The sequence below is a fragment of the Hemiscyllium ocellatum genome, chromosome 9 (genome assembly GCF_020745735.1).
Source record: "Hemiscyllium ocellatum isolate sHemOce1 chromosome 9, sHemOce1.pat.X.cur, whole genome shotgun sequence".
Taxonomy (NCBI): domain Eukaryota; kingdom Metazoa; phylum Chordata; class Chondrichthyes; order Orectolobiformes; family Hemiscylliidae; genus Hemiscyllium; species Hemiscyllium ocellatum.
This window is the reverse complement of record NC_083409.1, coordinates 91,539,281-91,555,464: the sequence shown is the minus strand read 5'-3', so window position 1 is coordinate 91,555,464 and position 16,184 is coordinate 91,539,281.

The following is a 16,184-nucleotide window of genomic DNA, read 5'->3' as shown; positions in this document are numbered from 1 at the left end:
ATGGACTTCAGTAAGGCGTTCGACAAGGTCCCCCATGGGAGACTGATTAGCAAGATTAGATCTCATGGAATACAGGGAGAACTAGCCATTTGGATACAGAACTGGCTGAAAGGTAGATGACAGAGGGTGGTGGTGAAGGGTTGTTTTTCAGACTGGAGGCCTGTGACCAGTAGAGTGCCACAAGGATCGGTGCTGGGCCCTCTACTTTTTATCATTTACATAAATGATTTGGATGCGAGCATATGAGGTACAGTTAGTAAGTTTGCAGATGACACCAAAATTGGAGGTGTAGTGGACAGCGAAGAGGGTTACCTCAGATTACAAACAGGATCTTGACCAGATGGACCAATGAGCTGAGAAGTGGCAGATGGAGTTTAATTCCCATAAATGCGAGGTGCTGCATTGTGGGAAAGCAAATCTTAGCAGGAGTTATACACTTAATGGTAAGGTCCTAGGGAGTGTTGCTGAATAAATAGACCTTGGAGTTCAGGTTCATAGCTTCTTGAAAGTGGAGTCACAGGTAGATAGGATGGTGAAGAAGGTGTTTGGTATGCTTTCCTTTATTGGTCAGAGAATTGAGTACAGGAGTTGGGAGGTCATGTAACAGCTGTACAGGACATTGGTTGGAATATTGCATGCAATTCTGGTCTCCTTCCTATTGGAAAGATGATGTGAAATTTGAAAGGGTTCAGAAAAGATTTACAAGGATGTTGCCAGGGTTGGAGGATCTGAACTACAGGGAGAGGTTGAACAGGCTGGTGCTGTTTTCCTGGAGCGTTCAGAGGCTGGGGGGTGACGTTACAGAAGTTTACAAAATTATGAGGGGCATGGATAGGATAAATAGACAAAGTTTTCCTTGCGATCGGGGAGTCCAGAACTAGAGGGCATAGGTTTAGGGTGAGAGGGGAAAGATACAAAAGAGACCTAAGGGGCAACTTTTTCACGCAGAGGGTAGTACGTGTATGGAGCGAGCTGCCAGAGGATGTGGTGGAGGCTAGTACAATTGCAACATTTAAGAGGCATTTGGATGTGTATATGAATAGGAATGGTTTGGAGGGATATGGGCTGGGTGCTGGCAGGTGGGACGAGATTGGGTTGGGATATCTGGTCGGCATGGATGGGTTGGATCGAAGGGTCTGTTTCCATGCTGTATATCTCTATGACTCTATGACTCTATTGTTGAGGTGAGAAGGATTTCTTTTCAGCCAAGGATGGTGAATCTGTGGAACTCATTGCCGCAGAAGGTTTGGAGTCCAAGTTATTGAGTGCAGGAGAATGGAGTTAAGAAACACATCAGTCATGATCGAACAGTGGAAAATACTCCATGGGCTCCTATACCTTATGGACTTAAGGGCACACCGGTGAAATGACAATTATTCTGAGAATTGTGTTTGACAGTGCCAATGCCAATTTACCAGGACAGTGCCTTTGCAATCCTGGCAATGTGTCGGAGGTCAAATTTCTGTAAGAACACTACAGCATAAGAAAAACCAGTAGGAGTGAGTTAACTCTGAATTATTACATTGCAGAAGGAGGCCATTCAGCCCATCATGCCTATACTCCACTCCAGCTTTCTCTGCCATTCAATAAAAACATGGCTGATCTGGTTGTACTTTAACCTAATGAGCTCGATTTTACAGCCCTCACCAGCACATTTGAAGGTGGGAGGTTGTCTTAAAATGCAGCTTGTAGCCTGCCCACTGTTTTCCCAAATATTCCATCCTGTCTCCCATCTTATAGTGGGGGAAATACTGGAATACCAGGTCACCTTCATACTTGTCGAGTGCTTATACATGTCATACCACCTTTACTGCTATTTTGTCAGTGTCGGGAGCCCACACTAGTGTGTAGCCTGACAACTTTAAGGTGTCAGGGAATAGAGGAATGGACAGTCCTTTAGAGATCCCCTGTAAACTTTGAAGGCACTCCCACCATTAATCCCCTTTGACCCTCACTCCTTGTCCGCTCAAACCCAAACCCCAACTCTCTCACCAGGAGCAGAAAGACAGGCCGTGCTCAAACCTCGGATTGAAGTCAGGCTGCACATATTTTCTAATTCTGCCCTCCACCAAAACTTCCCAACCTTTGACTCATTTGTCATCAAACATCTGTTTAAATTTTAATGTTTTCAACACTCACAACTTGTGAAAGAATTATAAGAAAATGAGTAGGCAGCACCGCATTGCCAACCTGACAACTAGCAGTGACCCAGAGACAAAGTGTGTGCATAGCATCTGGGTTGTTTCAAGGCTGCTATAATCATCACCTGCACAGTGATGCTCAGTCAATCAAGCAGGAAACACCAAGACTGGTTTTGCGGAGAATGGCCAGGAGATCCAGGAGTTACTAGCCACAAGCACAAGACATTGCTGAATTTGAAAGTGTAGCCCAGTTTTATGGATTGGTGAAGCCTGATGTCCAACAAAAGTATCTGAGACATAGAGGTAGCTGATGGGTGGGGAAAGCACAGGCCAACCTGCAATTATTCTTTTGTGTATTCTTTTGTGTATTCGCTGCTGCTTATGGTCCATTCATGAAAGGGCCCACTGCCCTGCTGGCCAAGAATAGAGAGGTGCTCAGGAAGAACGGAGTGACAGCCAGAACCAAATGGAAGGAGCAATATCATATCTGTACCAGATTTTAATCAATTACGGTTGGAGAGAGTAATCTTTGTATCCCAGTAACCATCCTTGTAAGACATCCAGCCCTTGATAGTTTAGAATACTTCTCTGTCGGGCATGGAGGACTTCGACCATTAGGGCCATAGAATGAGTCTACACAAAGCTTTGACAGAGGGATCTCATTCCAATGAATACAGTGCAAACCAAGATTTGCAGATTACAGATTACAGTAGCAGATTGTAAGTGCTGCATGATCACTTGTCTCCCCCAGCACATTACCAAAGAAAAACAGCACTACATGGAAACACATATTGGTGAATATTTAAAGTTCAAAGTGAGAGGAATTAATTCTGTGCCCTCTGCAGCCTATGAAACCTCAGATAGTCTTTGTAAATGGTGACCTTCATTTGCCACTTTTTAGTTGCCTATGGTTACTTTGCTTCACAGAAATGTCTATGGTCAATTTGTAGTCATATAGTCAAGATTGCTTGTGACTATGATTTGTACCTCACATAATTGGTCAATCCATACCTTTCACAAGCAGGGTGCTATGAATACAGATGCTTTCAAGCCGCACTGTTGTAAGTGCCTGATTAATGTGATTGATCCTTGAAGGGCCTCACCTTGCTCACAAGTACAGTCCATTTGCTTGAGCAAAAAAACAAACTGAACACTCTGGATGTCATACCAGTCATTTTCCATTTCCCTTGTGCATTCATGACCTCACAAGTGTGGACAGCAATGCAGCTTGCTCTTGGTGCAGTAAGCTGTAGGCACAGCCTAGAAATCGAACCTCCAAGCTCCTCCCTTCTTTGCCAGTCCATGTTTAGCCATCAGTACTGAGCTTCCACACATTCCCACACACCTTTTTAAATTAAGACATCATCTGACAGCATTACCCCTGAGTCCTGACTTCAAGCTTAATGATTCCAATCACCATGCTGCATTTTACCCCTTTGAAGCGAGAGTGGTGGTGACCATTGATGTTGCTCCCTGTGCTATAATCTCCTACCCTATAATCACAATGATTTTTCCCTTTACATCACGTCATGTTGCCTCCAGTCCTTAAAATAGGCATCCCAACCACACCTGTGGCCCCCAATAACTCATCTTGACTTTAATTGAGCAGACTCCTAGATCTGATTGTGGCCTACATCCCTGGATAACTCAGATGGACAGCCCCAAATGATGATTGATAAGACCACTGACTGATAACCGTACTTCTGGTACTATAACTGACTTATCGTGATTCCTCGGATTGGTTGCACTTGACCACAGTGTTAACTGTATCTCATCAAAGAGACTGTCTCCCTTAGTCTGACTGAAAACCACTTTTCTTAGCTGTTGAGACATGTCTTCTGATTGATGCAAATGCATTGTGTTTGTCATGTAGACTGCTGGCACACATTCTGCTGCTGCGAGTTCGTATGGCATTAGTGTCGCATTGCAAGGTGTCCACCTCCTCAACTGGTCACTGCTGACAACCACAAAAAGCTTTCTGGTTTTGTGTTTGCACTAAACAGCAAGACAAGACAGAAAAACTGTCAGACTGCTGGCTCTGGATGAGCAAAGTGCCAAAAAGCTGGACAAAGCAAGGTAAAGCAGAAATGCTGTGTGTGTCCAAGTCAACATAAAGTGAGTGAGTGCTAAGATAGCAAGTGAAGAACTGTGAGGTCCAGCTTGATTCAATCCATTTGATGGCTTCCTGTCCCTGACTGCAATGTTACAATGTAAGTTGCTGGTCTGCTCCATGGTCCAGCAGTGAAGGGCAGAACTGAACTATAATTGCAGATGTGCCATTAGAGGACGGTGAGGCTTTTACATGTGTAATGCCAAGGTTTGTGGACAGAAGATGTGTTCAGTTGCTGCCCATAGGGGATGCTCTGAGATGTTAGTTGTCCAAGGTAGTTGTCTGAAGGAACAAGCAACAAGCTGGTGTTTCTAGGTACCTACTCTATCATGCAGAGAATTGTCACTGACTAGTTCCTATCCAATGGGTGGGAGAGTAGGAAATGGCTTATAAACTAGCTGACATTAAGTTAAAAATCACACAACACCAGGTTATAGTCCAACAGGTTTAATTGGAAGCACACTAGCTTTCGGAGTGTCGCTCCTTCATCAGTTGGTAGTGGAGGGCTCAATCCTAACATACAGAATTTATAGCAAAAATTTACAGTGTGATGTAACTGAAATTATACATTGAAAAATTGATTGCCAGTTAAGCCTTTCATCTGTTAGAATACTGTGATAATTCCACTTCTTTCATGTGTAAATCACAAAACCTTTTTTTAAAAAGTTGCATTCTCGGGTTAGCTGTTAACGATGGTGATAGCTAGACAATATGTTGAAGGTGTTAGTCCCGTGTGTTCTCTGTGTATGCCATGATGTTTAGATTGATTCTAATCTAAAAAGTGAGATAACGGAGTTTTACATGAATTCATTCAGTTTTTGAGCAAAGTACAATTATGTGTGTGTGTAGTGAGTGCAGAGTGTCTTAAGTCTGTGAGGGGGTGCATGTATGAGTGTGAGAGCGTGTGTGTCTGTAAGGGCGTGTGTGGGTGTCTGTGTGTGTGTCTGTATATATGTGTGTCCGTGTGTATGTGTGTATAGGAGTGCCTGTGTGTGTGTGAGAGTGTGTGTGTGTGAGAGTATCTGTGTGTGTGTATAGTGCAATGGTGGTCACCTGGAATGTGACATGAACCCAAGGTCCCGGTTGAGGCCCTCCCTATGGGTACCAAACTTAGCTATCAGCCCCTGCTCGGCCACTTTCCTCTGCTGCTTGTCCTGAAGTCTGCCTTGGAGGATGGTCACCCGAAGGTCCGAGGTCAAATGTCCTGGACCACTGAAGTGTTCCCCAACTGGGAGGGAACTCTCCTGTCTGTTGATTATTGTGCGGTACCCATTCATCCGTTGTCGTAGCCTTTACTTGGTTTCCCCAATGTACCATGCCTGCAACGTATAAGATAGACAATGTTGGCTAAGTCACATGAGTACCTGCCATATACAAGGTGGGAGGTGTTCCCACACGTAATGGTGGTATCTATGTCCACATTCTGACATGTCTTGCAGCGCCTACCGTGACAGGGTTGTATGGAGTTGTCCTGAGAGCCTATGGATCCCTATGGATAGCTACGTTCGGTACCCACAGGGAGGGCCTCAACTGGGACCTTGGGTTCATGTCACATTACAGGTGACCACCACTGCACAATACACACACACAGATACTCTTACACACACACACAAGCACTCCTATACACACATATACATGGACACACATACACACAGACACGCACACAGACAGAGACCCACATGCACACATATTTTTGGTGTGAACTTGTACTTGCAGGGTTACATTGTACTTTGCTCAAAAACTGCATGAATTTATGTAAAACTCCGTTATCTCACTTTTTAGATTAGAATCAATCTGAACATCATAGCATAGACAGAGAACACTGGGGGCTAACATCTTCAACATATTGTCTAGCTATCACCATTGTTAACAGCTAACCTGAGAATGCAGTTTTTTAAAAAAAAGGTTTGTGATTTACACATGAAAGAAGTGAAACTGTCATGGTAATCTAACAGATGAAAGGCTAAACAGACAATCAATTTTTCAAAGTATAATTTCAGTTACATCACACTAAATTTTTGGCATAAAGTCTGTGGGTTAGGATTGAGCCCTCCACTACCACCTGATGAAGGAGTGACGCTCCAAAAGCTAGTGTGCTTCCAATTAAACCTGTTGGACTATAACCTGGTGTTGTGTGATTTTTAACTTTGTACACCCCAGTCCAGCACCAGCATCTCCAAATCATAGCTGACATTAAGTAATAATGGTAAGCTAATGCATGCAAGGATGCCTTTTGCCACCCATTAGCAAGATCCCCATACAGTGAGAGAATTGGATTTCTTTGTCTTGATATCAAGAATTTTGTTTTTGCCAATCTCACCATATTTTGCCACTGGCTCACCAATACCCATTCTGTTTAGTGGCTGGAGAGATTCTACCCTCTATCTTGATCCTGTAACTAAGTCTGTAGGTAACACAATGGACTCTCTGTAGTAAATCATCCTTGATCGGGAGGATGGCCTAAGAAGAGGAAGACGCATGTCTTATCATTAAATGTAAAATTATCGAAATGCTCTGCTGGAAAACATGACAATAATTGTAATCATTGACAATAATTATTTTAATAATAGATTGTAAAGATTAATTCATTATACCATCAGCAAGCTGTTGTTCATAATTTGCTCAGGATTTTAACTCTTGTTAACTTTCAATAACCATTAGTGTGATTACATTCAGAATACTGTATGCAGTTCTTCTACTGGACTGAAAACAGTGCAACAAAATTACATTACTGCTATTGAAAGGATGCCGATGAGGGCAACTGGAATTATTGGTGAGGTATATGTATTATGATGAATGATTGTGTGAATCGAGTGTGGAAAAGACAAAGTTGAAATGTGATATGATTGCTGTCTTAGTATTCTAAAAATCTAGCTAATGTAGTTACAGTTATGAGGCTCCTAAGATTATGTTTTGGGAAAGTTGCTATAATTAGAGGCCAAATGAAGGGATCATAACACCTGCCTTGATGTTTACCTGACAGTAAAGATGGGCAGTTTGATGATTAGAGATCAAAGGAAGCCTCAGATTATTTTACTGAGAATGCACAAGAATGCACCTTTATAAGAAAATGTCAGTGGTTTTAGAATTTGCAATTTAGAATCGACTCCTAATCTTGTAAAATTCCAGAAATATGTTTTTGTTACTAGGCCATAAACATTTGTGCTTTAAATGGTCCATTTATTTCCAAGATGAAAGAGATATGGAGTCAAGGATAGCTAGATAGAATCGTTACTGATTGAATCTATTTTATACTGCCAATAGGAAGATGGTACAGGCTTCCCTATAAATTATTGAATACTATAGAAGAGCCCTAGCAGAACTAGAGTCAATGGTAATTGGAGGGAAGCTCTTTGCTGGTCAGAGCGAAGTCTATCACAAAGGAACATGGTTTCGGTTGTTGGAAGTCAATTATTTCAACTCCAGGACATTGCTACATACATTTCTTAGGGTAGGGTCCAAGGCCCAACAAACTTCAGCTACTTCATCAATGATCTTCTCTCTATCATAAGAGCAGAAGTGGTGATGTTCTCTGATGCTTGCATGATATTCAACACCATTTGTGATTCTCAGTCATTGATGCACTCTGTGTCCAAAAGACTCGACCACACACTGATTTGGATTTGTAGGTGTCAAATAACATTCATGCCACAGATATGCCAGTCAATGATGATCACTAACAAGACAGAATCAAACTACTGACCATTGACATTCAATGATATTAGCATTATTGAATCCCACAATATCAACACTGGAGATGAACATTGACCGGAAACTGAACTGGAGCAGCCATTTAAATACTGTAGTGAAAATAACAAGCACGAGGCTGGGAATTATGCAACAGGTCACTCACCTCATGACTGGGTGAATATATCTCCAAAACATTCGTGACACTCAATACCATCCAGGATAAAACACCCACTTGATTGGCACTCCATCAAACATCTTCAACATTCAGTCCCTCTACCATGACCAATGCACCGATAATAGTCCATACCATCTACAAGATGCTCTACAGCAACTTACCAAGGCTCTTTCAATAACACCTTCCAAACCTGGGACATTTACCACTTCGAAGATCAAGTGTTGCAGATGCATGTGAACACCATCTCGTACAAGTTACTCTCCAAGTAAAGAACCATCTTGGCTTTGACTTATCATTCCTTCACTTTTGTTGGGCTAAAATCCTGTAAACTTCTCCCTAACAGCCCTGCATGTGTACCTACACCACATGGAAATACAACAGTTCCAGAAGGATGTTCACTTCTACTTCCACAAGGGCCATTACGAATACAGGCAGGAGCATTCTGTAGTCAAAGAAACACATCCTGCAGCCAAATAAGAATTCTGGGAGATTTCTCCTGGCATGGTTAATGGGAAGGAGAATAATCAAAAGAAATTTATTGCTGGTGGTGGTTTTAAGAAAATGGGTACTGCTTGCACTCATCACGGCAGTTCTAAGAATACCAAATTTTAAATGAAGCAATAATTTATATGGCATAAGATAAAGATACTCAGTTGTCAGCAAGCCAATGCTGACTGGTTGAGCTATTGCCATGCAGAATGCACCAGGGAACTATTGTCCTTCGTGTTTTTGCTTATATTTTAAATACTCACAATACTTGGAAATTTTTCCTTTCCTTGCAAAAAAAAACCCTGAATGTGAATATATGTGTCTTCTTGTAAATGCACATAAGCCACTTTGCAAGTCTGTCTAATTAACCTAAATTTGTTGATGCATAATTATTAGCATACTCAACCATGTTGTGCAAGTGCTGTTCAATTGTGGAATTGCCTCTAATGTTAGACATTAAGTTCTGAGTTTTATAAGGATAAAAACCTGAGCTATTTGTTCACCATATAAGCTTCACATCAAAGTTGGGTGCATCAAAGTTATCTTATGGGATGTTCAAATCATTGTTGCACATTCTCAGAAAGGTGACTATGGTTGCCATATTCAGACCTGTAAATTGTCCAGTCAACCTCAAAGGGTAAGGCAACAAGCATTTGAACAACAGATGAAAATAGCGACTTGACTCTGTAATCTGTCGCAATATTATGTGTGGTGGCATTTTCCACTAACAGGCATTCTGCCTACTACATGGATGAGTAATGTGGTGTATAAATTTCAATGCTGGTGTGATGTCAGATTTGGAAATTCACCAGCCTGTGCTTGGAACACCCAAAACATTACACTGAATGTTTTGATGTGATTTCATTATTGAACAGCACTTTTGTCGACAATCTCAGGTGTACTTAGACATCGTTAACAACAAATATTAGATTATTAGTCAAGCTTGTGTCATTCATTAACTTTTGTCAAAGGCTAAATTATTCAAATGCAGGGATTTACCCTCTGCAGGGAAAACAAATCCAGATGTTGTGCCTTTATTAAATTATACAAAAGTTTGGGGACAATAGTTTTTTCTGCATTTTTCAATGGCAATGCCTCAACCAATCAGAGTCAACCTGCCAAGCAACCAACACCATTTTTTCTCATTCAGTAAAAATTGCTGCTCCTCTTGAAATGTGGAATTCTTGGATCTATACGTATGAGTCCAAGACACAAACCTTTAACAGCATGCCCCCTTTTCATCAGTACTACAAGTTCTACACTACCAAGTGACTAACTTAGAAAATACCAAAAAGCTGAGGAAAGCTTTTCATGGTAGGTAGTCATACTTGTTTATGTCTGCTGCCCTTCACCTTCTAATTAGGAGAGATCATAGATTTGGAAAGGAATTGCATCTTTCTAATGGTACATAGTGCACCAATGGCAAAGGGAGTGGATGTTTAAAGTGAATAGTATGATGATCAAATGAGCTGCTTTGTCTCGGATGGTATTGAATATTTTGAGTATCAGAATTTCACTCATTCAGTCAAGTGTTTTCAGTATTGCATCACTCTCATGACTTGACATTTACAGATGGTGGTCAGAGTTTGGAGAGTGAAGAGATGAGTTACCCACAGGGTTGGGATAAAGGGTTAGGTTTCTTGTTATCTGCAATGTGAGATTCGCCAAATGGATCTGCAGGATTTAGCCAATTTAAGTTGGTTTACGGTCATGAGATTACATTCCATTAAAATTGATTAAGGAGAAGTTTTTAAAGCAGAAAGATGAATTGGGAATGTTGGATGATGTGTCCATGTTTCTAGAAATACACACAAAAGTATATATGGTAGTACTAGAATATTCAAATATTTTACAATTAAAAATGAAAGAATGGGGAAACAAACATTCGGCAACTAGAATGTTGCAAGCAGACGATGAAGTATTGGTATTGTTGTCTTTGCAAGATGAACCTCAGAAAGCAAATTTCAATGGTCCATAGAGGTAATTAGGAGAGTTAGTAATGTGACTTATCTAATATATATTCCCAATTGTACAAAAATAATTGAGTATGTAACTTATACATGTTGAAAAGATATTATCGTGGGGAAGAGGATAAGGAGGAACAAGTATCACAAAGAGACCTAGGGATGCAGGTGCATAGTTCCTTGAAAGTGGAGTCACAGGTGGGCATGGGGGTGTGAAGAAGGCATTTGGCACACTTACCTTCATTGGTCAGAGAATTGAATATAGGAGTTAGGATGCCGTGTTGCAGCTGTTCAGGATATTAGTGAAGCCACTTTTAGAAGACAGTTCTGATGGCCTTTCTGTAAGAAGGATGTTATTAAATATGAAAGGGTTCAGAAAAGATTTACAAGGATGTTGCTGGATTGGAGTGTTTTAGTTAAAGGAAGAGACTGGATAGGCTTGAGCTTTTTTCCCTGGAGCATTGGGAGCTGAGGGGTGCCCTTGGGGAGGTTTATGAAATTATGAAGGGCATGGATAGGGTGAACAGCCAGGGTAGGGGAGCCCAAAACTAGAGGGCATAGGTTTAAGGTGAATGGCAAAAGATTTAAAAAGAACCTGAGGGGTTACTTTTTCACACAGAGGGTAGTGAATGTATGGAATGAGCTGCCAGGGGAAGTATTGGAAGCGGATACAATTACAGCGTTTAAAAGGCATCTGGATATGTATATGACTAGGAAGGGTTTAGAGGGTTGTGGGCCAAATGCTGGCAAATGGGACTAGGTCAGAATAGGATCTCTGGCCAGCACGGACAAGTTGGACCAAAGGTCAGTTCCCATGCTGTACAATTCTATGATTCCATGACTCAGTGTGTCAGCTGGGAGGAATAGTAGAAGATGATAGACATAATAAGAATGAAGTAAAGAAAGTTAGAGATTTCGTGAAGCGAACCTCCTCAACTCGCTGACACAGAAGTATTGGGGCAATCAGACACTGAGTTAATGTGAGGATCTTGAAAGACTACTGAGAAAGTATAAGGCAATCCATAGAGATATGCCTACATATTCTGGATTAGCTGGACATAATGTGGATGTGGGACAGTCAGAACTGATAAAACAATTTCCTTATTAGGTCAGAATGAGCCCAGAACAAGCCCAAGTTGAGACAAAGATTTAGTATATGCTAGGAAACCATAGTCAAAGCAACTGGAATTCACTATTACTGTTGGTTCCTTAACCAGATAGATCAACTATACTTTGGATAAGTATTAGAAAAGTGAATGCCTTCACACAGACAGATTAGTACCAATTTCACAGTTGGAACACTACATTGACAGGGTTAGCAGTAGAACATAGAACATAGAACATTACTGCGCAGTACAGGCCCTTTGGCCTTCGATGTTGCGCCGACCTGTCATATTAATCTGAAACCCATCTAACCTACACTATTCCACGTACATCCATATGCTTGTCCAATGACGACTTAAATATACTTAAAGTTGGCCAATCTACTATCGTTGCAGGCAAAGCATTCCATATCCTTACTACTTCATTCCTTTCTAAAATCCATCTAATGAAGGGGTATTGGCAAGTGTCATTAATATCAAAGACTAAAGAAATATCTGCTTTAGTTACACTAAATGTGTCATATCAATTTCAACTGTTGTCATTTGGATCAAAGAATGCCCCAACTACATTCCAGAGGCTTAGAAATCAAGTCACAGCTAAGACTTGCACCTGTATAGTGTATTTGGATGTTACAGTAGTATGTAGTAGCTCTTGTAAGAGCATGTATGACAAGTCTAAGACCTAATTAAGAAACTGCTTTTTGCTCATTTAGTAATGAATTTAACCAAAAGTCCAATCGCAAATGAAAAAGTAACTTGCAGATGGTTGGGCAAGAACAAACCCGAAACATCGATTTTCCTGTTCCTCTGATGCTGCCTGACCTGCTGTGCTTTTCCAACATCATTCTAATCTTGATTCTGATCTCCAGAATCTTCTTTCCCCTAGCTGATTTTAAACTTACTACAAATTCTCTTCCAGGGATGTCAACATTGAAGAAGTTCTCCTCCTGTCTCTACAAGGATCTCAGTGAGTCTCCACCCCCCAAGGCTCCCAGCCTCATTTCTGATGAAGGGTTTTTGCAGGAAATGTCGATTTACCTGTTTCTCGGATGCTGCCTGACCTGCTATGCTTTCCCAGCACCACTCTAATCTTGACTCTGATCTCCAGCATCTGCAGTCCTCAGTTTTGCCAAGAACAAAATGTTGTCAAGGTCAACGAAGTGCAAGTGAAAGTGAAAGCTCTGATAGAATTCCCTGTTCCCAAAACCAAACAAGAAATTATGAGATTATTCAGACTATGTGGATTTTACCAGAAATTTGTGCGTATCTGTGACTTTACAAATTTATTAAAGAAACAAGCAGAAGTGTTTTGGTCAGCAGAATGCTAAGCAGCCTTTGAGAAACTGAAGATAATCTTAAAAAATAAACCAGTGCAGTCTGTCCTTGATCTTTCTATACCTTTCAAATGGCAATTGATGCTAGTGATTTGAGCTGATTGCTGTATTTTCACAGGGTGATGAGTTGGAAATAGAAAAGCCAGCCAGCAGTGTGCTTCTCTAAGAAAGGAAACCAATATCAGAAGGAGTACTGTATCATGGAAAAATGAACTTTGGGATTATTTTGTTAGCTCTTAAACACTGTGAAATCGATATCCAACTCAGAAACAAAGCACTAACTACCTTGACTACAGGTTGTTTAGCTGCTTGTAAAAGCCAGTCAATGCTCCAATAACTGGTTGAGGATAACTGTTCCTCAACTTTCTGGTCAAGAAAAGGAGACAACGGCTGGTCCATAAAATTCCACCAATGCTTCATGAGCTGGACAAGCCATTCATTGAAATTGTAGTGTGATCGTTCTGCATGTATTAAATTATAAAAGTATTCACATTGAAACAAACAATCTTAATATTTCTTCTCATTTTTTTTCCTTTCTAATTGTTTCATAGAATATCGAACAACAGGCCTTTGGCCCTCAATGATGCACCATCCTGAGAACTAATCTAAGCCCATCCCCTTTCACTATCCCATCATCATCCATGTGCTTATTCAAGGATTGTTTAACGTTACTGAGTTAACTCTTTTGGCAGGCATTGCCTTCCATGCCCATACCACTCTCTGAGTAAAGAACCTGCCTCTGACATCTGTCTTAAATCCATCACCCCTCAATTTGTAGCTACATCCCCTCATACAAGCTGACATCATCATTCTAGAAAAAAGACTTTCATTGTCTAATCTATCTAATCCTCTGATCATCTTGTATGTCTCTATCAAATCCCCTCTTAGCCTTCTTCTTTCCAATGAGAACAGACCCAAGTCTCTCAGCCTTTCCTCATAAGACTTTCCCTCCAGACCAGGCAACATCCTGGTAAATGTCCTCGGCACTTTGTCCAATGCTTCCACATCTTTCCTGTAATTGGGCACCCAGAACTGTACACAATATTCCAAGTGCAGCCGCACTAGCATTTTGTATAGTTGCAACATGACATTATGGCTCTGGAACTCAACCCCTTTACCAATAAAACCTAACACACCATACATCTTCTTAACAGCACTATCAATCTGGATGGTAACTTTCAGGGATCTATGTACATGGACTTCAAGATCCCTCTGCACATCCATGCTACCAAGAACTTTCCATTGACCCAGTATTCTGTCTTCCTGTTATTCTTCCCAAAGTGAATCACCTCACATTTAGCTGCATTGAACTTCATTCTTCACCTCTCAGCCCAATTCTGCAGTTTATCCAAGTCCCCCTGCAGCCTGCAACATTCTTCCACACTGTCCACTACTCTACCGACTTTAGTGTCATCTGCAAACTTACTAACCCAGCCACATATGCCTGAGTCTCAATCATTTATAAAATGACAAACAGTAGTGGTCCCAAAACAGACCTTTGTGGCACACAAATAGTAACTGGACTCCAGGCTGAATATTTTCCTTCAACTCGCTGTCTTCTTACAGAAAGCCAGTTTCTAATCCAAACTGCTAAATAACTCTTAATCCCATGCCCCTGCATTTTCTCCAGCAGCCTACCATGTGGAAACTTACTGAAGGCCTTACTGAAGTCTATGTACACCACGTCAACTGCCCTACCTCATCCACATGCTTGGTCACCTTTTCAAAAAACTCAATGAGGTTTGTGAGACATGTGATGAAACCATGTTGACTCTCTGCAATCAGATTGTTGCTTGCTAGATGATTGTAAATCCTAGCTCTCATAATCCTTTCTAAAACTTTTCCTACAACAGACGTAAGGCTCACTCGTCTATAATTACCTGGGTCATCTCTACTGTCCTTTTTGAATAAGGGCACGACAGTTGTAATCCTCCAGTCCTCTGTTACTAAACCTGTAGACAATGATGACTCAAAGATCAAGGCCAAAGACTCCAACACCTCCTCCCTAGTTTCCCAGAAAATCCTCAGTTAATTCCCATCCAGCCCAGGGGATTTGTCTACTTTCAGTCCTTCTAGAATTGATAACACCTCTTCATTACTAACTGCAATCCTTTCAAGTCTAATACCTTGTATCTCATTCTTCTCCTCTACAATACTCTCCTTTTTCTGAGTGAAAACCGATGAGAAATATTTGTTGAGCACCTCTCTGATTTCCACAGGAACCACACACAACTTCCCACTTCTGTCCTTGACTGGCTCTATTCTTACCCTAGTCATCCTTTTCCTCACATACCTATAGAAAGCTTTAGGGTTCTCCTTTATTCTATTTGCTAAAGACTGCTCATGTCCTCTCTTTGCTCTTTTTAACTCTCTCTTTAAATCCTTCATAGCTGATCTGTAACTCTCCATCGCCTCATCTGAACCATTTTGTCTCATCATCACATAAGCCTCCTTCTTCTGCTTAACAAAAGATGCAATTTCTGTAGTAAACCACAGTTCCCTTACCTTATCACTTCCTCCCTGCCTGACAGGGACATATCTATCAATGTCATGCAATATTTGTTCCACATTTCAATTGTCCCCATCCCCTGCATTTTGGTATCTCATTCTATGCATCCTAAGTCTTGCTTAATCACATTATAATTGCCTTTCCCCCATTGATAACTCTTCCCCTGTAGCATGTACCTATCCCTTTTCATTGCTAAACTAAACATAACCAAATTATGGTCATTTTCTTCAAGTGCTCACCTACCACTAAATCAAACACCAAGTTCATTATCAAGCACCAGACCCAATGTGGCCTCCCCTCTTGTCGACCCTTTGACATACTGTGTCTTCCGGTCCTTTAATTACCCTATTTCCTTCTCTGTTTATATTATATCTTTATATTGTTATGATCCCAGATGGTAGTAATACAGGACAAGTCAGAACCAAGACTGAAACCTGGCTTTACAGACCACAGGTTTTGTTTTTGCAATTTCATTACCAAGGTGATAACTTACTGAATATATGAGTGAAGAACAATGTAATTTTAACCAAAAAATTTAGTTTGTAACTTTCAAAAGGAAAACAAAATTATAACCATTTTACAATATGCATTGAATATTTGAAACTGTTGTATTACAAACATCAATAATAAAGTCAATTCTTTTACCCTCAGTCACAATACAGTCACCCA